The following is a 24,584-nucleotide window of genomic DNA, read 5'->3' as shown; positions in this document are numbered from 1 at the left end:
GAAAGATATTTTCAGACTGAGGACAAGAAAAGGGATGGTAGTTCTCACAGTAAGAGACAGCAAGAAGCACAGGTACTCCAAATACTGAGCAAGACTGAATCTCCATTTATATTACTTGTACTGAGGAGTAAATATATATGTATTTTTAAAACTTATCTCATTTTAGATTTTAGACAGGTGATTCAACTCAATGAGGCTTAATATAAAGGCTGTGGTGCCTGCTTGAAGCTACCATGATTTTGAAAGAAAACTGCCTCACATGAAAGAAAAATGTATTTGACTGGAAGCTTCCACATTTCTAAGACTTTCCATTTACATTCTGTTAAGATAAAAGGTGACTTACTTTTTTTGCTTTTTTTAGTTTTCCACAGTTCATTCATTCATTCATTTATTCACTTAAGAATCAGCTCAGCTTTCTTGAACATCACCATGACTGTTGAGGAAATGTTGAGTCAATTCCTAAGGAGAAGGCCAGGAACAGTTAATGTTTCTTTTTTGTTCCTTCAAAGCAAAAGGAAGCCTGGCCTAAATTAAGCTGGGAGTGCTTTCTTGCAAAGCATACCAAGCTTTATGGGACTTCAAGCTCAGCATTTTAGGCACAGTATTTCAAACTAAATCACAAGAAAAAAAAAAAATGCACTAGTATATTACTTCTTTTAAACAATTCAGCATGGTGTAATTTTTTCTTTGGAAATGGAATACAGCTGCTTCCTGGGTTGTGATTATATTTGAGGATCTTTTGGTAAACTGAGGCTTTCCTAAAGTATCACTATTAAAACACGTAAAATATAAGTCTTGCTATATTAAACACTTACTGAGCTATAGGAAAATAAAAAAGAGTGAATTTTAAAAAAAAGAACAAAATTCCAGCTTTCTAATGCATATTCTTATTAGCTTTCAAGCGCAACATCTTGTTTTTAGACCATTAAGAACAATTGAAATCAGATTTTTATTTTTAAGTGAAAGAACACTCTTGACTAAATAATAATTCACAGTGTAAGAAGAAAGAGCTCTATGAACTCCTTCAAGTGTTTAAATACAAATGCATTTCACAACTAAACTTTTTCTAAAACATTTCCTAGCTTAAGGGGAATCAAGTCTTTTTTATCTTATTCTTTATCTTACCGAGAGTTTTACCATCATGCAGATTATCTTATTTTTCGTGGCTTATTTTTATTCCTTATTTTTTACCTTTGCTTTTTTCCCCCTCCATGCAAACACAATAGATACCCATTCAGAAAAAATAAAGCTATAGAGAAAGTCCCCAAACCAAAGGCTTTAACATATCACTTTATGAAACAGAGCCTGTTAATATCTTGGTGGACTTTATTTCATACTTCTCCTATATATGCATTTTAATACTAAACATGTATGCATATACATATAAATTCACAGTGATATTTCTCTTACCTTACTCCTCCCTCCACTCTAGCAACCACCTACTTGTTAGAGAAATAGGTGAGGGGGATTAAGAGGCACAAACTTCAGTCACAGAATAAAAGTCAGGGGTACAAAATGTACAGCCTCAGAATAAAATTTAAGAAAAAAATAATAGATAGGAATATATATTTAGTAAATTCATACTACACTTTCCAAACATGTATTGTTTTATACCCTAAACATTATTTTAAGTAGGATTCAAAAATATTACCTAAATACAGATTCAATTAGACATTTATATCCATTCCACTGACTGTTTCATAAACTCACCACTAACTTCTAACTCAATGTGCAGTCCGCATTCCTCGTTTTACTTGACCTTTACTAGACATCGCGGATCCCTTCCTTTTCTTGAACCACTGTCTTCATTTGGCTTCCAGAGCCTCTTCTGATTTTATTTTCTGGCTGCTTCTTCTTGGTATCTCTCCCCCCACCCCAACCCCTCTTTTTTGGCCGCACTGTGTAACTTGCAGGATTCTAGTTCCTTAACCAGGAATTGAACCTGGACCCCAAGCAGTGAATGCACAGAGGTCTAACCACTGTCAGGGAATTCCTTTGGTTTCTCTGACTTCTCCTCAATTTCAGTCTTCAAACATTTGTAGTGTTATTAGGCTCAGCCCTTTCACCTCTTCTCCTGTCTCTCTATACCTGTACCCTTTGTGTTCATATATAATCCAATGCCTGTAAATACCATTTCATTGTGGCTGCTGTTTAGTTGCTAAGTCTTGTCTGGCTTTTTCATGACCCCATCGACTGTAGCCCACCACTCCTCTGTCCATGGGATTTCCCAGGCAAGAATACTGGACTGGGTTGTCATTTCCTTCTCCAAGGGATCTTCCCAACTCAGGGATAGAATCCAAGTCTCCTGATTGGCAAGTGGATTCTTTACCACTGAGACACCAGGAAAGCCCTAAGTACCATTTACAGGATGGCGTTGTCCGATTATAATCTGCATCCTGGATTTCTCTCAATTCCTGGTTGATATATCCAAGTGACTGTTTGACATCTCTATCTGGTGACTTCATATGCATCTCAAACTTAAGATTCAAAACTTCAGAGTTCAAGTTCAAATCTGATTGATAGTATCTGCCAAACTCACTCCTCTTTCCTAATCTCAATAAATAACTCCATCCTTCCTGTTATTCAAGAAATAAGTCTTGAAGTCATCTTTTAGCTATTTTACTGCAGCCCACATCTGATTTAATAAAAATGCTGTTGTCCTTCCAAATAAGCCCCAAATTTACCACTTCCCACCTCCACTATTTCATTCAGGCCCAAACCCCTTTATAACTTGCTTAGATAACTACAGAAACCTTACAACTGGTCTTTTTCCTTCCATCTTTAGCTCATTCTCATCTATTCTCAACATAGCAGTTAGTGTAATCTTATTATAAGGTAAGACAAACCATGTTACCTGTTCCTTCTAAAATGGCCCAATTCTTCATCGGCACTTCCTTTCCTCTCTGACCTTACCACCTGAGTCCTTTTGCTCAGTCCCCTCTGCCCATGCTGACCCCTTGTTGTTCTTCAGGGGCTTTAGTATCAGCTGTTCCATCTTTATGGGATCCTGCTCTTCCAGATATCTATGTGGTTTATTCTCTCATCTATTTCACATCTTGATGCAAATTTCACTCTCTCAGTGGCTCCTTCCTCAGCTTTCCCAATTCCCGCCTTTGTTTTTCTCCTTAGTGCTAACATGCTGTGTTAACATCATTACTACTGCTTCTCTCTCCAGCTAGAATGTAAGCTCCTGGAGGGCAGGGACTTTTTGGTCTATTTCTATATGTCCAATTTATACAGTAGTTCCTAGAATATTACACTTAAATATTTGTTGAATGAATGAAGAAATAAATGAAGTCATATCATTATTTGTAACTACTGAGTGTTTCATTACATGGATGAACGGCTAATTTTTTCAACCAACTCTGGATGGGTGCTTGTTCTGTTTGTTTCTATTTCTTTATTATTATTAGCACCCTATATTAACACTGATGACATCTGAGTGTTTCTTTAAGGTAAGTTTCTGGAAGTAGAACTGCTGATTTATAGGACTGCCACAGTTATAAGAGCTCTAATCATGTGACTATAATAGTCCTCCAGAAAAGATGCAGATCACACTCCTGAATGGTACACGTGAGTATCCTGAAAGTACCTGTGAGCATCTTTAGTCCAATGCATTGCCTATAGTGAGTCTCATTCTAATGCTTTCCACTATGATATTATAACTTGACACAGTATCTCAGTGTCATTTTACATTCATGAAAATTAAATAAATAAGTCAGAGTTAAAAACCGACAAAATTTCTCACAAGCCAAGGTGGGAGATGCGCTCATCTATCTCAGCTGAGCACACAGCTTTCACTAGCAGTTGTGTAGACTCTTCTTCGACTGCACAGGACATTTCCTCTGTTGTTGCTGTTTAGTCACTGAGTCCTGTCCGACTCTTTTGTGACCCCCACGGACTCTAGCACGCTAGGTTCCTCTGTCCTTGGAATTCTCCAGGTAAGAATAACGGAGAGGGTTGCCATTTCCTTCTCTAGGGGATCTTCCCGACCCAGGGGTTGAACCCACATCTTCTGCAGAGGCAGGCAGATTCTTTACCACAGAACCACCAGGGAAGCCTGGCCATTTCCTACAAATTCCTCAAATCAAGCTGACTTTTCACATCCATATGTATTTTCTTTCCATTCACTAGACTCTGATTGTACTTGGCTGTTGTGTCACCATTTCCTAGTAAGAACCAAAAACAGGACTGATGATAAAATTTTTTTCTTTTTTTTCCCAGAGAAAAGCAAAAAACAAATAAAACTCACCTCAGCTAAAATAATCTTTACAAAGAAAGTCACTGTGGCTTCTCTCTGCCATTAAATCTTCAGTGAATTCCCAGATACAGTTGGATCTTCCCATCCCTTTAAGGGAGGTGTAGGATGGTGGGGAGCGTACAGCTATTCAGTGGGTCTAACACGAGTCTTTGTAACTAAAGCATATTTGCTTTGGCTGCGATTCTGATTGTCCTTCCCGTGCCCTTGTCAGATTTTTCTGACTACATTCATAAAATAGGGAGCCAGTCTCTTGGTGCGTATTGAATTCCTCTACGTGCTAACTTGTGATTTTAATGAAGCTCTTTTCATCTCTAAAACGTGCTCTGCCATGCCTAGTCCTCTAATTATCCTGAGCTACTTTTTTATTCTTATCTAGATATTAGATATCAGTGTAGTTCATATTTTATGTCGATTCCATAAAAAGTGAAGTGAATGTGTTATTCACTCAGTTGTGTCTGACACTTTATGACCCTGTGGACTGTAGCCTGCCAGGTTCCTCTGTCCATGGGATTTCCCAGGCAAGAATACTGGCATTTCCATTCCCTTCTCCAGGGGATCTTTCTGACCCAGGGATTGAACCCAGGTATCCTGTATTGCAGGCAGATTCTTTACTGTCTGAACCAAGGACGTCCATTCTATAAGACAATGGCCTCAAACTGCGTTTTAATAAATGTGTTTCTTCCTATGACTCTAGATATGGAAGTTAGTTACTATGGTTAAAAGTAATAATTAGTATGTGGTTGAGACACTATAGGGAACAGTAGAAAGAAAACACAACTCTGTGCTTTTCTTTTTTAAGGAAAAGGAATACATTTTTCCTAAAGCAGCTTTACCCAAACTTTTTCACTTCTACCTTTAAACTATTAATTAGAAAGTATTGTCAACCCCAAAGAGCATTATTTTTGGGTTATAACTGTCAATACGTGCCATATTCAAGCCTAAAATGGTTGGATTTTTAAAATATAAATTTACTGGTTTATTTAAAGACAGAAGGAATAAATCAACCATGCTAAGAGAAAGAACATATTTTTATGAAAATAACTATTTACTAAAAAAGACTTTTGGTAGAAAAGTGACTTTGCTACACATTTAAAAAAATGTCCGTAATATATGAAATAATAGATGACAGCTGGGTTCTCAACCAGCTTCTGCATGCAACCTGATGCACTATCACACATTGTCTCACTTCTGGAAAACCCCAACGCACACTTGTGAGAGTAGGAAAATTTTTTTAAAAATCTTAATGTTATTGTGAAAATAGTTTTGACCTCATAGACTTCTGAAGAATTCCCTGGGGGTCCTCAGAACATAGGTTGTCCTCCACCAAAGGTCAGCATGTTCCAGAATATTGAAAGAGTATAATATAGGTCAAAACTTGGCAAGGTGGAATTAATTATCCCTGGTTTATATATAATACCTAAATCTGAAAAGAAACTTTTAATATGAAGTATGTTAAAATTTTAGTAACATTGGCTCATTTTGATGGGCTAAATTCCTTGGTTAACTGATTCATGCCTTCATCTACATTATGAAAGGATTTTTTTTTTTTTACTTTCTCTGTTATCTTGCTTACACAGGACATACTGCCTCTTCAGGACAAATTTCTGTGTTTTGTGTTTACTTTCTTATGTCTTTGATTATTTAATTAAGCAGAAACAAACAAAAAAGGATAAAGATTCCTCAACTATTAAAGAACTAAAATTCTTAGACCAATATTATCTTCTAAATTTGCTGTTAAAATCTTTTACTGTCACTTTGATTAAATGGGACTTGCCTGATGCCTCAGTGGTAAAGAATCTGCCTGCAATGCAGGAGGCCCAGTTTTAATCCCCTGGTTGGGAAGATCTTTTGCAGAAGGGACTGGCTATCCAGCATAGATATTATCTTCTAAATTTGTTTTTAATATCTTTTACTGTCACTTTGATTAACTAGGTAACTAGAAATCATTTCTCAGATACCTATTATTCTATTTTCTCAAAGTATCCAAATAGCCTGTGACCACTCTTTTGCTTTTGTTTTCCTGAAAACTGTCCCTGAATTGAAGAAAGAATGAAAATATTTTCAGGATACATTTTACACCCAGAACTATTTTTGAGATTTCCCAGAGGTCTCCCGAGAAATCACAAAGCTTTGTTCTATCACCTAGTAAAAAGAAATATGAGACAACTTTACATTTATTTGATCTATTGCTATTGGAAGAGTCGCATAGAAAAGTTATCAGTTCGGAAGAGACACTCAGCCTTTTCTAGATAATGTATGTGGGGGTGAAATGCTGTTAATGTAAATATTTCAGAAACATGGGAAGTCCCTGGAAATTTGTCAGTGTCCTTTGTCTCCATAATATGGTTTTACCCCTAAGGAGAACAACTGATCAAAATTTCTATAAAATAGTTATATGCTATGCCCCCATAGAGAATTTTACTTTCTTTTGTTTGATTTTATTGACTATGATGATAATATTATCAACTATGGTGATAAAATAACAAAGGCCATTAAGTCTCTAAACAGTTTTATTTTACTCTAATTCTTACCTGAAAACCCTGCCGTAAGCTACAGGGAAGAGTTCTGTCATGGACAGAAAAGGTCTCTGAGACTTTAAATGATTGACATTTCAAAGAATAGACTCAAGTGCAGGCTTTGAAACTGACATCACACAGACAACTTTCACACCACACTGCTAGATGGCTTCATGAAGTCAGACCACTAACCCAAGATTTGCTGAAATAAGCATTTATTTCTTAGAGCTGAATATGAAAAGTGATGAAGGTAATTTTATTGTGATTATTTGTTTGGAATACAGTTGGTATAGTTTTAAGTTTCTATTTTCTGGACAAATAAATGAGCCCTTTCTTTTTCTTAAGCTACCTATAATGCATACAATTTAGTAAAATCTGCATTTAAAGCAGAAATATGGCATTTATAAATAACATTTAGTTCTTACTGACCACCTGTGTCAGTTTCCTAAGATTTCCTTAACAAATGACCAAAAAATTGGATGACTTAAAATGATAAAAATTTATTCTCCACAGAATAAATGAGGGCGGGAAGTTTAAAAATAAAAGGGTTCATTCCTTCTGAAGACTCTGAGGGGAGAAGCTGTCCCAGGTCTTTTAGTTTCTAAGAGCAGTTGGCAATCCTTGGTGTTCCTTGGTTTGTAGACCTATCACTTCAACTCTGTCTCTGTCCTCACACTGCCTTCCCCTCAAATTGTCTGTGTCTCAAATCTTCCTCTTCTTTCTCTTATAAAAAACATCAGTCATTGGACTTAGGGCCCACCCTAAATCTAGGATGATCTTGTCTTGAAATTCTTAATTAATGATTGACACTTCAAAGAATAAACTCTTGGGTACAGACTTTGAAGGTGAGCTCACATAGACAACTTTCAAACCAGAGTGTCATAAAACCCGGCCACTAGTCCAAGATCCAGTAGAATAGGCATTCATTTCCTGGGACTGAATGAGGAAACTTAATTAATCTGCAAAGAGCTTCTTTTCAAACAGTGCACATTCACAACTGTTAGAACTGTGAGGTATTTGGGGATGGCGTGGGGCAGGCAGACGCAATTCCACCCACTTACCCCCTCTTTCAAGAATTCAGAAGCTTAGTATGGCTCCCTACCTTTCATGAAAATATTTGCATAGCCACAACAAGAATCTGCACTCCAAGATTTTTGCCTAGGGTGTTGTATTAGAGACTGAAACTCTTCTAATCAGGTGTGACAAACTGCCTTTCAGGGGAAAGAAAAGTATAGAGCCAATGCCTCCAAACTTCTCCTAAGAAAATTGGTCCAATACCTGGCTTACAGGGTCCCAGCCTTATCCTAAAGCTTAGTAAGTAAGTTCTTGGCAGACTAGGAATCTTGAAAAATGTGGGGGACTTCCAGAAGATAGGAATTCACTTCGATGTTTAGGTACTGCCAGTAAAATCTGGTGGAGTGAGATTCTTGGGCTTGGCTTCCTGGCCTTGGGATAGAAGAATAGAGGCCTTTAAAAACACAAAATCTGAGATTCCTTATGAAAATATCTAGACAGAGGTTAACTTAGGGCCTTTGTAGCTGCTCAGTGCTGTATGTATGACTCAGAAAATGCAAAGCAAACTCAAAGAGCCTTTATGATACATTAACACTCTCGTTGCACTTGGGTAAATAATCAGGTCAAATCTAATTGTGCCTTTTTTATGCTCAAGAATAATCTTTGAGATTACTACAATCACAAGGTGAATGGACTGTCAGATATTAAAGACTTTGAACAGGCAAAAAGATGACATGGTGTCCTCTCTAGCACACCCTTGGGTTATCTGTGTTTATTGTCTTTCAGCAAGTTTATAACTTTGTAATTTGTAGAAATGGGTAGCAATGAACATTATTCTTGCTCATAGAAAGTAAAATTGTCTAGTACACCTCCAAGAATTAAGTTTTTCAACACATTCACTTCAGCAAGCAGCTTCTGACTGCACACATCTGTGCTCTCTGGATTCTTTACTAACGTGTTCTAATATTTTATTGGTTTCCTCATTTACTAATAAATTAAACAAAATGCATACATGTCTTGTATTTTAGAAATGAACAATATATAATATTTGTATCTATTAAAGCTATTTGCTACTGAGAAAAAAGTATTAACAAAAGCTCAAGAAACTGTGAGATAGCTATGTGGAAAAACTGCATAAATTTATTTATTTATTATTTATCATCTCCTTTGGTACAGAAGCTGTAGAAGAACCTTGGTATATAGATTTGTACTTGTACATAAAGGTCCAGTACAGAGTAGTGCTTAAGAGCCTGGCAAGCCAACATACCTACTGTAACGTTCACCAAATTACTTAAAATTTCCAGACCCCAGTTTCCATTGTTTAAAACAGGGTTCATCTGGAAAACAGTCCTATACCTCAGAGTTCACCTGAGGAATTAGTAATTATAAATTAAGAGCTTAGTACAGTGTCTGGAACATGAAAAAACTATTACATAGTTATTCATGAACATGTTGACTTATTCTTTGCTTCAAAAACTAACATTTATTCCCGCGTATGTGTGTATTCAGTTGTGTCTGACTCTTTGCAACCCCATGAACTGTAGCCTGCTGGGCTCCTCTCCCCACGGGATTTCCCAGGCAAGCATACTAGAGTGGGCTCCCATTTCCTTATCCAGGGGATCTTCTCGACCCAGGGTTTGAACCCATGTCTCCTGCATCTCCTATAATGGCAGGATGATTCTTTACCACTGAGTCACCTGGGAAGCTAACATTTATCCCTAATTAGTAATGAATATATTGTCTGCAATATATTCTTAATGAATTCATTCACTGTCAGTGAGGTATTTCTCAAATCTGTAGTCATAGAAATACTAATGCCTAATCACTACATAATGAAAACTAAGATTTCTGTGAATCATGTGTTTATTAGAAGACAAAAATAATCTCATTGAAACAAACTACAGTTAGAACTGAAACTTAGTAAAAAAAAATCTTGGCATTTCTTTAACTCCTATGATAACATAGAAATAATCAAGAAAGAGCATAAGGTTAATTGCTAACTGCTATTTAACAGCATAGCCTTCCTTTCTTTGTACTGCACTCCATCAGCTCCCTTCAGCCTAAAGATACTGTTTTTACTACAAACTAGAATACAAAGCCTGTACTTTGAATATTTTACTGTCAATATTAAGAGAGTTTGTGCATAATGCTCATTGTGGAGGCCTAAATTCTTCATTAGTATATCATTTGGAATTTAATTAAATTTATAATTATATAGATTCACAAACTTGACATAAATTCAGCTGTTTCACAGATGTGGAAATGCTTTAGTTTGGAAGACTTACCCTATCATATTGGCATGAGGTATTTTGATAATAAACACCTATATATAATGAAAGTTAAATAAAAATCTCCAAATGGCTTGCCAGAAAGCATTAATATATGCTGTTCCCTTTTTTTCAACTATTGCTAAAGCCAATCAGATTGGTTTTACAGCTTTCTGATGGCTTTGAAAATGTGCACCTTAATGTGCAATGAGCAATGTAATGCTTTGGTGGGGGTGTTATTTGCATGTTTTCAAGATTCCCATGTAACTGCAGGCTGACCCTCAGAATACTCCTAAGCCACTCATCAAATTGGAGTCTAGGTAGAAACACAGAGGCAGCTGCTTTCAGCTTGTTAATCACACCATCATGGCATCATTGTTCAATGGACATGAGTTTGAGAAAACTCCAGGAGATGGTGAAGGACAGTGAAGCCTGGTGTGCTGCAGTTGATGGGGTTGCAAAGAGTCGGACATGACTTAGGGACTGAACAAAAAGAAATCAAATATAATCTCTATAAAAATAAGTAGTCTAATTAGTCTGCATTCCAAATGCTTAAGAAATATGATAAGGTGATACCCGTAGAAAAGAAAAGTCAAGCAAGTTGAATTTGGCCTTTTTCTCATACAGTCAAGGACATTTTCCAGTTCTCATCTAATTCTACCAATCAGTGGTGTTTGAAGCACTAAGAAGAGGTGGCAAGAATACACAGAAGAACTGTACAAAAAAGATCTCCGTGACCCTGATAATCATGATGCTGTGATCACTCACATTCACCTAGAGCCAGACATCCTGGAATGCAAACAGAAGTGGGCCTTAGGAAGCATCACTACGAACAAAGCTAGTGGAGGTGGATGGAATTCCAGTTGAGCTATTTAAAATCATAAAAGATGATGCTGTGAAAGTGCTTCACTCAATATGTCAGCAAATTTGGAAAATTCAGCAGTGGCCACAGGACTGGAAAAGTCAGTTTTCATTCCAATCCCAAAGAGAGGCAAGGCCAAAGAATGCTCAAACTACCACGCAATTGCACTCATCTCACACACTAGTAAAGTAATGCTCAAAATTCTCCAAGCGAGGCTTCCGAAATATGTGAATCATAAACTTCCAGATGGTAAAGCTGGTTTTAGAAAAGGCAGAGGAACCAGAGATCAAATTGCCACATTCACTGGATTATCAAAAAAGCAAAAGAGTTTCAGAAAAACATATATTTCTGCTTTGTTGACTATGCCAAAGCCTTTGACTGTGTGAATCACAATAAACTGTGGAAAATTTTGAAGGAGATGGGAATAGCAGACCACCTGATCTGCCTCTTGAGAAATCTGTATGCAGGTCAGGAAGCAACAATTAGAACTGGACATGGAACAACAGACTGGTTCCAAATAGGAAAAGGAGCACATCAAGGCTGTATATTGACTTATTTTACTTATATATGCAGAGTACATCATGAAAAATGCTGGGTTGGAGGAAGTTCAAGCTAGAATCAAGATTGCTGGGAGAAATATCAATAACCTCAGATATGCAGATGACACCACCCTTATGGCAGAAAGTGAAGAAGAACTAAAGACTCTCTTGATGAAAGTGAAAGAGGAGAGTGAAAAAGTTGGCTTAAAGCTCAACATTCAGAAAATCAAGATCATGGCACCTGGTCCCATCACTTCATGGCAAATAGATGGAGCAACAGTGGAAGCAGTGGCTGACTTTATTTTTGGGGGCTCTAAAATCACTGCAGATGGTGAATGCAGCCATGAAATTAAGAGACACTTACTCCTTGAAAGGAAAGTTATGACCAACCTAGACAGTATATTAAAAACCAGATCTGAAAGAGACACGTGCACCCCAACGTTCATCGCAGCACTGTTTATAATAGCCAGGACATGGAAGCAACCTAGATGCCCATCAGCAGATGAATGGATAAGGAAGCTGTGGTACATATACACCATGGAATATTACTCAGCCGTTAAAAAGAATTCATTTGAATCAGTTCTAATGAGATGGATGAAACTGGAGCCCATTATACAGAGTGAAGTAAGCCAGAAAGATAAAGAACATTACAGCATACTAACACATATATATAGAATTTAGAAAGATGGTAACGATAACCCTATATGCAAAACAGAAAAAGAGACACAGAAGTACAGAACAGAAATTTGAACTCTGTGGGAGAAGGTGAGGGTGGGATGTTTCGAAGGAACAGCATGTATATTATCTAGGGTGAAACAGATCACCAGGCCAGGTGGGATGCATGAGACAAGTGCTCGGGCCTGGTGCACTGGGAAGACCCAGAGGAATCGATGGAGAGGGAGGTGGGAGGGGGGATCAGGATGGGGAATACGTGTAACTCTATGGCTGATTCATATCAATGTATGACAAAATCCACTGAAATGTTGTGAAGTAACTAGCCTCCAACTAATAAAAAAATAAAAACTTAAAAAAAATAAAATAAAAATCAGAGACATTACTTTGTCCACAAAGGTCCTTCTCGTCAAGGCTATGGTTTTTCCAGTAGTCATGTATGGATATGAGAGTTGGACTTAAAGAAAGCTGAGCACTGAAAAATTGATGCTTTTGAACTGTGGTGTTCGAGAAGACTCTTGAGAGTCCCTTGGACTGCAAGGACATCCACCCAGTCCATCCTAAAGGAAATCAGTCCTGGGTGTTCATTGGAAGGACTGAAGTTGAAGCTGGAACTCCAATACTTTGGCCACCTCATGTGAAGCTCTGACTCATTTGAAAAGACCCTGATGCTGGGAAAGATTGAGGGCAGGAGAAGGGGACGACAGAGGATGAGATGGTTGGATGGCATCACCTACTCGATGCCACGGGTTTGGGTGAACTCTGGGAGTTGGTGATGGACAGGGAGGCCCGGTGTGCTGCGGTTCATGGGGTCACAAAGAGTCAGACACGACTGAGCAACTGACCTGAACTGAAGCACTTGCTCATTTCTTCCTTGTTAAAGCACATTCTTTATCGGCCTCTGGATCATCCTTTTCTTTTTCAAACTCACTGGTCTTCCCTTTGAATTTCCTTCTGTCCTTTCCCAGGCGATGCTCATATTCCCTGTCTGCTAAATACTGATGGCCTCACGAGTCATCTTTATCTGCATTCATTCTCTAAATGATTTAATTTTGTCCCACACTTTTCAATACATTTGGATTCAGACAACTTTCAAATTTAGGTCTTTAATCTTAACTTTCTTTTCTGAATTTTAGAGCTGGATACCTAGCCTCTTACTCAACTCTTTTCTGTGAAAGTCTATAAAAATCGAATATTTTTTCACTAATTCTGAATTTGAAAATTGCTAATTCTGAACTTGTAACTCTACCCACCTCCAGAGTAGTCCATCTTGTAGTTACCACCATCGTAGAAAAAAGATGATTTTATTTATTTGGGCCAAAATCATGGAATAATTCTTGATGCCTTTCTTTCTCCAATACTACATAGTCAACCATTCAGTAATATTCAGAATATATTCAGAATCTGGCATTTCTTACTACCTTCATGTTGTCTTCCAAATTCAAGTCATCATTTTTTCTCATTTGAACTACTGCATTTGCCTCCTAACATGTCTTCCTACCTCCAGACCTTCTTAGAGCCTGTTTTCTCATTGCAGTGAGAATGTCACACTCCACACAAAGCTCTTGAAAAGAAGAAAGTCTAAAGTCTTTATTGTGGCTAATGATGTCCTATGTCTGCCTACAAGGTGTGTGTCCCCTCTCTGCCCTCATCTTCTCCCACTCATTCATTCTATGATAGCCAAACTGTTCTTTTTGATAGTCTTCTAACACACCTGGAAGGGTCCTATTTCTGGGATTTTGCATTTTCTATTCTTGCTGCCTGAAGAGTTTTCCTCCGGATAACTCCATGACTGCTTCTCTCAGTCTTTGGGGTTTCTGCTTTCATGTCCTTTCTTTGGAAGATTGACCCTTAGCTCCTTGTATGAAATAGCACTCCCCATGTGCGCAGCGATTCTATACTGACTGATTCTCTCTTACTTTTCTTCATAGCACTATCTAATATTTACTGAGAATCTTATTTTGCATTGGGATGAAAATATTCATGCCTTTTGGCATGAATTATATACTTATTGGCTGGCTTGTTGATTGTTTTTCTCCTCCTTTAAAATTGTTAGTAACTTGTTACTGGAGATTTTGCTTGCTTTTTGTTATATTTCTACAGCCCCAAAGAGTGACTGATATAGCGGAGATGCTCAACTAACTTGCTATTGTGTGATCCTAATTCTGGGACATCAGTTTCCTGGAAATGATTTCCTTTATACTCATTCTTTCTAATGCAACATCTGAAAGGCAAAAGTGGAACAGAAGGGCTTCCACTCAGTTCAGTTCAGCTGCTCAGTCGTGTCTGACTCTTTGTGACCCCATGGACAGCAGCATGCCAGGCCTCCCTATCCATCACCAACTCCTGGAGTTGATTCAAACTCAAGCCCATTGAGTTGATGATGCCATCCAACCATCTCATCTTCTGTTGTCTCCTTCTCCTCCCGCCTTCAATCTTTCCCAGCATCAGGGTCTTTTCAAATGAGTCAGTTCTTTGCATCAGGTAGCCAAAGTATTGGAGTTTCAACTTCAGCATCAGTCCTTCCAATGAATATTCAGGACTGATTTCCTTGAGGATGGACTGGGTGGATCTCTTGTAGTCCAAGGGACTCTCAAGAGTCTTCTCTAATACCACAGTTCAAAAGCATCAATTCTTTGGCACTCAGCTTTCTTTATATTCCAACTCTCACATCCTGGAAAAACCATAGCTTTGACTAGACAGACAATTGTTGGCAAAGGAATGCCTTTGCTTTTTAATATGCCATCTAGGTTGGTCATAAATTTCCTTCCAAGGAGTAAGTGTCTTTTAATTTCATGGCTGCAGTCACCATCTGCAGTGATTTTGGAGCCCCCCAAAATAAAGTCTGTCACTGTTTTTATTGTTTCCCCATCTATTTGCCATGAAGTGATGGGACCGGATGCCATGATCTTAGTTTCCTGAATGTTGAGTTTTAAGCCAACTTTTTCATGCTCCTCTTTCACTTTCATCAAGAGGCTCTTTAATAAATTGGTGCAAAAGTAATTGTGGTTTTGTATTGTTGAACTTTGCCATTTGATATAGGAATACAGTCTTAAATGAGTGTTATACATCATTTTAATGTGCATTTCTCATGGTTTCTTTGGGGGGGCTAATAACATTACTTGCTGTGTATTTTATATTTATTTTAGGCTATGGAAATGATGTTAGACAAAATGCAAATTAAAATAGTTTTCTTATTTGCATTCAAAATGGGTCATGAAGCAGTGAGACAACTAGCAACATCCACAATGTGTTTGTCCCAGGAACTGCTAATGAACCTACAGTGCAGTGGTGGTTCAAGAAGTTTTGCAAAGGAAATGAGAGCCTTGAAGATGAGGAGTGCAATGGCCAGTCGTCGGAAGTTGACAATGACCAAACGAAAGCATCATTGAGGCTGATTCTCTTACAACCACATGAGAAGTTGCCAAAGCACTCAACCATTCCACGGTCAACTGGCATTTGAAGCAAACTGGGAAGGTGAAAAAGCTCGGTAAGTGGGTGCCTTATAAGCAGACTAAAGACCAAAATATCGTTGTTTTGAAGTGTTGTCTTGTCTTATTCTACACGACAACAATGAACTGTTTCTTGATCATATTGTGAGGTGTGATGAAAAGTGGGCTTTATACAATAATCAGTGATGATCAGCTCAGTGTCTGGACCAAGAAGAAGCTCCAAAGCACTTCTCAAAGCCAAACTTGCACCAAAAGAAGATAATGATTACTGTTTGGTCTGCTGCCAATCTGATCCAGTACAGATTTCTGAATTCTGGTGAAACCATCACATCTGAGAAGTATGATCAGCAAATCAGTGAGATGCACCAAAAACTGCAAAGCCTGAATCTCTCATTGGTCAACACAAAGAGCCCAATTCTTTTCCAAGACAATGCCCGAGCACATGTCGCAAAACCAACACTTCAAAAGTTGAATGGATTGGGCTACACAGTTTTGCCTCATCCACCACATTCACCTGATCTCTTGCCAACCAACTTCCTCATCTTCGAGCATCTCAACAACTTTTACAGGGAAAATGCTTCCACAAACAGCAAGAGTCTGTCGAATTCTGAAGCATGGATTTTTACGCTATAGAAATAAACAAACATCTTTCTCATTGGCAAAAATGTGTTGATTGTTATGGTTCCTATTTTGACTAATAAAGATGTGCTTGAGGTTAGTTATAATGATTTAAAATTCATGGTCCATCTGTGGGAGAAGGCGAGGGTGGGATGTTTCAAGAGAACAGCATGTATATTATCTAGGGTGAAACAGATCACCGGCCCAGGTGGGATGCATGAGACAGGTGCTCGGGCCAGGTGCACTGGGAGGACCCAGGGGAATCGGGTGGGGGAGGAGGTGGGAGGGGGGATCGGGATGGGGAATACGTGCAATTCCATGGCTGATTCATGTCAATGTATGACAAAACCCACTGCAATGTTGTGAAGTAATTAGCCTCCAACTAATAAAAATAATTGAAAAAAAATAAAAATAAAATTCATGGTCCAAAACCATAACTATATTTGCATAAACCTAATAAATAGTAGAAGTCCTGGATAAACACCAGAACCAATGTTGTAGTAGGGGTCCTCTTAAGCCTTTTCCCACTTATCTAAAACTGCTTTGTCAGGAGCAAGCTTTTGCAAAAGAGCCATATGTGCAATAGAAAGTCCAACTCAACCTGGCTTAAACACTGAGAGGACATCCAGAGTTTGGACATGCAGAGGTAGGACTGGTCAGTCCCTAGCCCCACTCTATCTTTAGTTTACTAGTGCTATCTATCTGCTCTTTCCTAGGCAGGGCTGGTTTCATCCTGAGATTTCTTTCCCTTGCATTCATGCAGTGGCTGCCTGATGCATTAAGGTCACAAGTGTTCAACATGAGAGAAAGGTTTTCTGTATTCCTTTCAGCAGATCTATGAAAACTTTTCTAGAACGCTTCAGAAATCTTTATTTTTTTTTTGGGGGGGGGGGTGTCAAGATAAAGTCACATGCCCATACTTGACTCAGTTACTAAGAAGAGCAGGACCTTTGATAATTCAGGCTCACTCATAAGCAGAGGGTGGTATGGTTACCTTTCTCTTGAGTCATGTGGGTTACATGAAGGAAGTAAGAAAGCTGAACTAAGACTCAGGCTTCTCTGGATGGTGGAAGGAAGAATGCCTGCCAATTAGGTGGTCAAGATGTTCACTATATTCTCAAACCAAAGACCTGAAGGGACAGTGACTTGAAAGACAAGGGACAGTAATAACCGTGGCATGTGAAACAGGTCATCAGGTACAGTGTATATATTTAAGTTTTTCTATATATTGTAATGCTTTGATATCTTAGAAAAAACACTTTCCAGCTGGGGAGAAGTTGCCCCTCTTGGGGTCAGCCAGTTCTTAGAGATGACAGCATAGAGTTCAGCCCGGAGTGGACCTTTAAAATGCACACCAACCAAGCCAGAACCAACACATCCTCTATTTGCCTTACTCTTTACTTCTTTGCCTTACTCTTTATTCTTCTGCTTTAATCACCTCAAGACCTTGTTCAGCTGTTAAGTTGGATGTAACTCTTTGTGACCCATTCACTGCACCACACTGGGCTTCTCTATCTTTCACCGTCTCCCAGAGTTTGCTCAAACTCATGTCCATTGAGTGGGTGATGCCATCCAATTATCTCATACTCTGCCACCCCATTCTTCTCTTGCCTTTAATCTTTCTCAGCATCAGGGTCTTTTCCAATGAGTTGGCTCTTTGCATTGGGTGCCAAAGTATTGGGGCTTCAGCATCAGTCCTTCCAATGAATATTCAGGGCTGATGTCCTTTAGGAGTAACAGGTTTGGCTTCTTTGCTGTCCTGGGGACTCTCAAGCATCTTCTCCAGCACCACAGTTTGAAAGCATCAATTCTTCAGTGCTTGACCTTCTTTATTGTCCAACTCTCTCATCTGTACCTGACTACCAGGCAACTGGAAACCACCTCTATAGCTTTGGGAAGTCCACTGAAAGGATTCAAACCAACTAACTTTAAACTACTTCCTACTCTGCTTTGCTGTCCCCAGTCAAGGCTCAGGCTTAACGTCTTCTCCTTACTCCATCTTCTGGCTCCCCACCATCCTGTGTCTTTCCTATGTGGTCTGCCTGCCTCCTATCTCTCAGACCTGTGAGTGTAAGAAACTTTGTTTGCTGGAGCTTCTCCTGTGTCTTCTCTTGTGACCATACCTGCCAGCCCACCACGTAAGGAAAACCATACAAAGGCACTGGGCTCTTCCAGAGAGCGAGGATGTGTAGAGAAGGCTCAGGCACATTTGGTAGTTCTTTGCTCCAGCCTTGGTCATTCACTGCTTCAAACTACTCTCACTGAATGAATAAAATGTGAATGAAGCAGGTTGGTTTTTTTTTTTCCCCATTGATTTTTTTTCATTCCCATGGTACTAACGATAAAAATATAGGTTTTTAAAAATGTTTAATTGGTTTCCACTTCCAGCTTGCCAGTGAAGTCAATCAAATATAAATTTGTGGAAAGATCTGGTTCAAAATTAGAACTTCATCACTTACTAACAATAGTGGGTTTATTTTTTTCCCTCTGAGGTTCATGTTTTTATTCTTTAAAAAGATGACTGTAAAGCTTCCCTGAGTGGCATTTAATCCAGAGGGTGTGAGATAGTGTGTGTAAAAACACCTGACTTACAGCAGACCATCTGCAAACACTGGTCTCTTTTGCTTCTCTTTACAGAAAGGAGCACCGCCTTAAAGAATCTGAAAGGAACAAACTGGTTAACTTTCTTTGCTACTAGATTATAGGTCATAGGACTTGTTTAATTCCTAAATTTTCTATCAACAAAGTATTGTTTGATAAATAATTGTTTTTAGTTCATCAGTTTGATTTTCTCCTTCTCCTAACTCTCAAAAATAAAACTAACAGCCTGCTCATTATTTGGCAGTAAGTCAGCTTTTAATTCTAAATTTCAAATATACTAATATATTTTTCAAGTAATTATAAAGATTTTTGAAGACAAAATAGTGCATTTAAGATGCTAATTTACATGACTGACTTTTTTTCATATCCCCCACACTGTGTCTGAGGACTGAACTACATTATGGCTATACTGATAGGAAAAAAGTTAGAGTGGGTGGTGTCTTTTGCTATTTTAAATGAATTTTTAACATAATGTCTCTATGCCCCATGCCTCTACCCAGATTTCTTGCTGCTTATTCACTGTGGACCCAATCTCCTGGTGACTATTATGACCCAAGGATGTAAATTCAGCTGTCAGCAGTGTTTTCACAACCACTTTGTAAAATTACAACGCTATCCAAAAAATAAATGAAATACAGGGAAATGGAAAAACCAAAACTCGACATGATCCACCCAGGTAAGAGCAGAATTTCCTATGTCTTTCCAAATCATTCCTTTTTCTTCTTGTTACCAAAGCAAAGGGCAATAATGCCAGAAACCCCGCAGTTCCCTTTGGTACTACCTACTTGCTCTCATTGTCAGGACATGAGAAGAGAAAATTTTTCAACTTTTTAGGCACTTAAAACTCTGAAACAAGCTTTGACTTTCTGCCAGTATAAATGAACTGCTTTAAGATAGTCGCTATTTCACAAAAATAATTATAATTCCCAGGCCAGATGACAATCGTGCCAGAGAATCCAAATAACTGAACCTAGTTGGAGATCAATGACTGGTCACGACAGGGAGGAGAAGGAAAAATAAAAACAAAAGAGCAGGTCCAAAGACTAAAGATAACACTTTTTATTAGATAATTCCTCATCTTTTAGAATATTTTATAACGTCCAATGATTTCACTCTTCATGCCTCAGTCTGCCCTAGCAGCAGCAACTCTGCTTTTCTTGGCATCCTTTACAAACTAGTCTAATCTCAGCATAAGTTTCCTAGTGGAATCCTGTCTAGCACCCAGTTACACTGAACGAGCCAAAGTTTTCAATTCCTCAATCACTTATAGCAGCCAGGGGCTCCTTTGACTGGCACACATGTTTTTCCCACCAGAACCATGACTCTCTGCAGATTTCTGCTGATTCTACACACACTTCTGGTTGCAAGTCATATGCTAATCCAAGAAATGAGATCTAGTCAGACTCCAGGGCCCATTAAACTTCATCATCTTGAAGTTCACTGGCATTGTGATTATTTTCAAGAACACATAAAGTATGAAGCACACATTCCACATTTACTCAGTATAACTTTCATCACCAAGAGAATTTCCATATTCAAAATCTGAGCTTAGATTTGATCTATGCTTTATGAAAGAAATTCTTCTAAAGAAAGCCTCCATTTCAGTTGAATAAAAACTCTTTAATTTGTATTTTCTCCAAAGACTAACCATAAAGGAGAAACACAAAAATGTGAAATTGGAAGATTCACTTATAGAGGTAACTTTAAAAATAAACACTATCTTGTGTTATCCTGGCCTTTTATTGATTTTTAACTGATGTTCTGGAGAAAAGCGAAGTCACTCTGAAAATGCTTTTTGTAAAGGCTGTTGGGTTTGTTTGTTTTTCTTTTTAACATATAAAGAGGAATCAAGTGAATAAATTCAACTAGCAATGTTTATATTTGAGGCGTTACCTCCTTGGGGATTTGTGAATCTTCGAACTATAATATTGTTTTTATTACACATATGAACCTTGTGTTACACCATCAAAGTCTGCAAATTAACCCAAAGAAAAAGTAGTTCCTGACCTTCCGCTAGCTGGGTAGAGGGCTAAGCCAACACTGACAGGTCCTTGGGCCCTTTCTTCTGACATCGTGATGGTGTACTGCCGACAGGCTGGACTCAGCAACATCTTATACTCCTAGATCTGTGCAAGAGCAAACAGAGATGCACTGAAGACTGGATTCAAAGCAAACGCGAGAAGACTTCTGCTAGCAACATAAAAAAAAGTCAAAAAGGTGTCATCTACCCTCACTACAGATTGAAATGCTGCAGGTTCAAGGTGAAGACGGGTGAGCACATGTTATCGCAGATTGAAAATGCTCTCCCTTCATGGAAAATTGAAAAACAAAAACTGTCTTCTTCATAAACTGACAATGCCAAGAAATGATAGTTCAAAAATATCTCTATTCATTTTCTATATACAATTCACTGAGCAGTGCTAAAGTGATGGAAACAAGTAGGATGACAAATTGCAAAGGAGTTTCTTAAGTATGATTTATTTCCATTTTCATGAAGCTTTTTGTTTGACTGTTAGGCAATCAGTTCAGTTCAGTTGCTCAGTCGTGTCTGACTCTTTGCGACCCCATGGACTGCAGCACGCCAGGCTTCCCTGTCCATCACCAACTCCCGGAGTTTACTCAAACTCATGTCCATTGAATTGGTGATGCCATCCAACCCTCTCATCCTCTCTCATCCCCTTCTCCTCCTGCCTTCAATCTTTCCCAGCATCAGAGTCTTTTCAAATGAGTCAGTTCTTCTCATCAGGTGGCCAAAGTATTGGAGTTTCAGCTTCAGCATCAGTCCTTCCAATGAACATTCAGGACTGATTTCCTTTAGGATGGACTGGGTGGATCTCCTTGCAGTCCAAGGGACTCTCAAGAGTCTTCTCAAACACTACAGTTCAAAAGCATCAATTCTTTGGCACTCAGCTTTCTTTATAGTCGAACTCTCACATCCATACATAACTAATGGAGAAACCATACCTTTTACTAGACAGACCATTGTTGGCAAAGAAATGTCTCTGCTTTTTAATATGCTGTGTAGGTTGACCATTACTTTCCTTCCAAGAAGTAAGCGTCTTTTAATTTCATGGCAGCAGTCACCATCTGCAGTGATTTTGGAGCCCCCCAAAATAAAGTCTGCCACTGTTTCCACTGTTTCTCCATCTATTTGCCATTAACTGATTAACAATCATTATTAATTGATTGTTAGGCAATCAGTCCCTGATATATTCTCCAGGGTCAGACCTATACCTAGAGATCTGAAAAAAGTCACAAGTAGACTCTAATGTGACTGAAGGGAAGATGACTGTAATAAACAACAGAACAGCGGCAACAACAACAATATATGATAATAGGTAAGAGCCCAAACAGGTTTAGGGGAGCTGTAGCAGGCACAAGGTTCTTTGACTGGGTAGGATAAGTAAATACATAAATGATGCAGAAATGTTTTACACTAAATTACATTTACACTAAATTTTTAAATATCTTAGCTACTTTCAATTACTATTAATTTGGGTCTGTTCAAAGTATATAAACAATTGATTAACTCAGTCCAAGCATCCACTGGGAATCTGATGTGCTGATCTATGATAGAGCATTCCATGAGAGAGTCTCATTCTCTTCCTGTATTCTAGACAGTATTTCCAAAAGATTGTGAATAGAAGCAATAAAGACAAGTCATAGCCATTTTATCCTAATCCACAACGTCAGAGGACTCTGCTACCTACTCTCCACAGCCCTCCTCCCCCAGAAACCACTAAAGATGACATCTACACTGGCCTAGTGTATTTCATTGTCCATCACAATGGACAAGGATCCGGATGTGATGCTGAATTTCTATAGTCTTTTGAACAAGCAGTTTCCCAGTAGACTCCAGAAGAAAAAAAATATCTGGAGTACATGGTTCATTTACGATAGTTTTGAGAAGTGGCCATTTTATAGTAGTACTGAAATAATAAATTACCTACGAAATGCCAGGTGAATGCTGGTTCTGAGTGTCTTAGGAGCAAAAAAGAGAAAATTTCACTATGCTTGTCTAACCATGTGACAAAACTGTTTCTACACAGGCAAAGATATTTTTATTCTTATTCATTACCAAGATGTGTAATTTGGTGCCAGAGTAACCAGTGTTTTTTCAATCCGAAAATTCTTAGTAGCAATCTTATATTTATTTTCAGCTGAAAAATCACTTTTGTAGCTAATATGTTTCTGTGCCATCTTGTAATATATTCACAGTAAGGAGATATTATGGATAAGCTAATGCATGTTATTGTTATACCACCTTTATATGATCTAGTTTGGAGATTCTAATCTAACTACTACTGTTATGAATTTTTAGGGAATACTAAAATACTTAAAAAATGTATGAGACAAGTGCTCAGGGCTGGTACACTGGGATGGCCTAGAGGGATGGGATGGGGAGGGAGGTGGGAGGGGTTTCAGGCTAGGGAATGGGGAACACATGTAAATCCATGGCCGATTCACGTCAATGTATGGCAAAAACCACCACAATATTGTAAAGTAATTAGCCTCCAACTAATAAAAATAACTGAAAAAAATATAAAAATTGGATAATGAGAAATAAAAAATGAATATAAATAAAATACTTAACAATTATGGCTTCAAATTTAACCATATGAATAATTAGTAAAAAGTCACACAGCCAAAACTGTAGCAGACTCTGTCCACCACAGACAATAGAAAGCAGTGAAAACTCTGGTTAAAATCAGTGAAAGAAATAAATGCACATCCTGATTGGTCAATCAGATAAACAGTCCAAAGGAATTCTTTTATCCTTGGTAAAGACAGGGGTTGGCTCTGGGTGGAAACACCTGCATTGTTAAAAGATAATTCTTAGAAACACATGTCAAGGCACTCATTGAATAGTAACTGGGGACAAACCATTTTATTAAAACTAGTATGCCAAGGGCTTTTGTGACTCCCAGTTCTTTTATCACTTTGCAGTTTTCCTACTGATCAACTGCCTGTTCAAAGGCTCCTTTTTGTTTCTCCCTAGAGAAGGCAACTTCATTTCTCCTGGAAACCTCTCCGTTTCCTGTTCTGCGACTGTGGGCCCTGAAGCCAGGACGCTCTTGTGCTTCTATCAAAGTGTGTCATTTATTCTAGGGCACTTGACAACCATGTTCTTCTTCACAGACACTGCAGAAGTGGAGGGAGATTACAGCCCTACTCCCCAGCCCCTAGAAATAGATTTTTCTATTTCATCTCTGGATGAAAGTTTCTACACAATAAGTATATTATATACCTAGTCCTAGGGAGATGAGGCCAGCTTTTTCTTTCAAACAGTGGCTTCATCAGAGGCAATGAATATGAGTATCAGAACCAGATACAGCTGAATCACCTCCCAGCTCTGTCCCAATGAGCTTCACGACTTTGAGAAGGCTTCTTAACTTCTCTCAGGCTTTCTTTGGGATAGCTGGAATAATTAAAAGAGATAAAATTTTAGATACTTAGCCTAATGAGCAGCATATATTAGGAACTTAATAAACAGTACCAGTTCCCTTCCCTCTTTCTGTTCACATAGTTAAAATGTTCATATTATTTCAGTGGCTCAGATGGTAAAGAATCTACCTGCCATGCAGGAGACTCGGGTTCTCTCCTTGGGTCAGAAAGATCCTCTGGACAAGGGGATTGCTACCCACTCCAGTATTCTTACCTGGAGAATTCCATGGACAGAGGAGCCTGGTGGGCTACAGTCCATGGTGTCGCAAAGAGTCAGACACACGTAACACACCAGAAAAGAAATCCTAATTTTGAGGAGATAGTATGTATTGGAGGA

At 38.4% G+C, this 24,584-nt stretch overlaps 1 long non-coding RNA gene across 2 annotated transcripts in view; it reads right to left on the bottom strand.

The window, feature by feature from the left end:
* The window catches only part of LOC136170467 (uncharacterized), a 38,702-nt gene extending 14,509 nt beyond the window's left edge, over positions 1-24,193 (bottom strand). For both annotated transcript variants that reach the window (XR_010663639.1, XR_010663638.1), the window contains exons 1-3: positions 24,051-24,193; positions 20,810-20,928; positions 344-459 (exon numbers count right to left, since the gene is read on the bottom strand). This is a non-coding gene — a long non-coding RNA (uncharacterized lncRNA). The remainder of the gene's footprint in view (positions 1-343; positions 460-20,809; positions 20,929-24,050) is intronic.
* Positions 24,194-24,584: the final 391 nt, after the last annotated feature.

The sequence above is a fragment of the Muntiacus reevesi genome, chromosome 6 (assembly GCF_963930625.1).
Source record: "Muntiacus reevesi chromosome 6, mMunRee1.1, whole genome shotgun sequence".
Lineage (NCBI taxonomy): Eukaryota > Metazoa > Chordata > Mammalia > Artiodactyla > Cervidae > Muntiacus > Muntiacus reevesi.
Note: the sequence above shows the minus strand (reverse complement) of the source record. Positions and strands in the feature narration are given on the sequence as shown.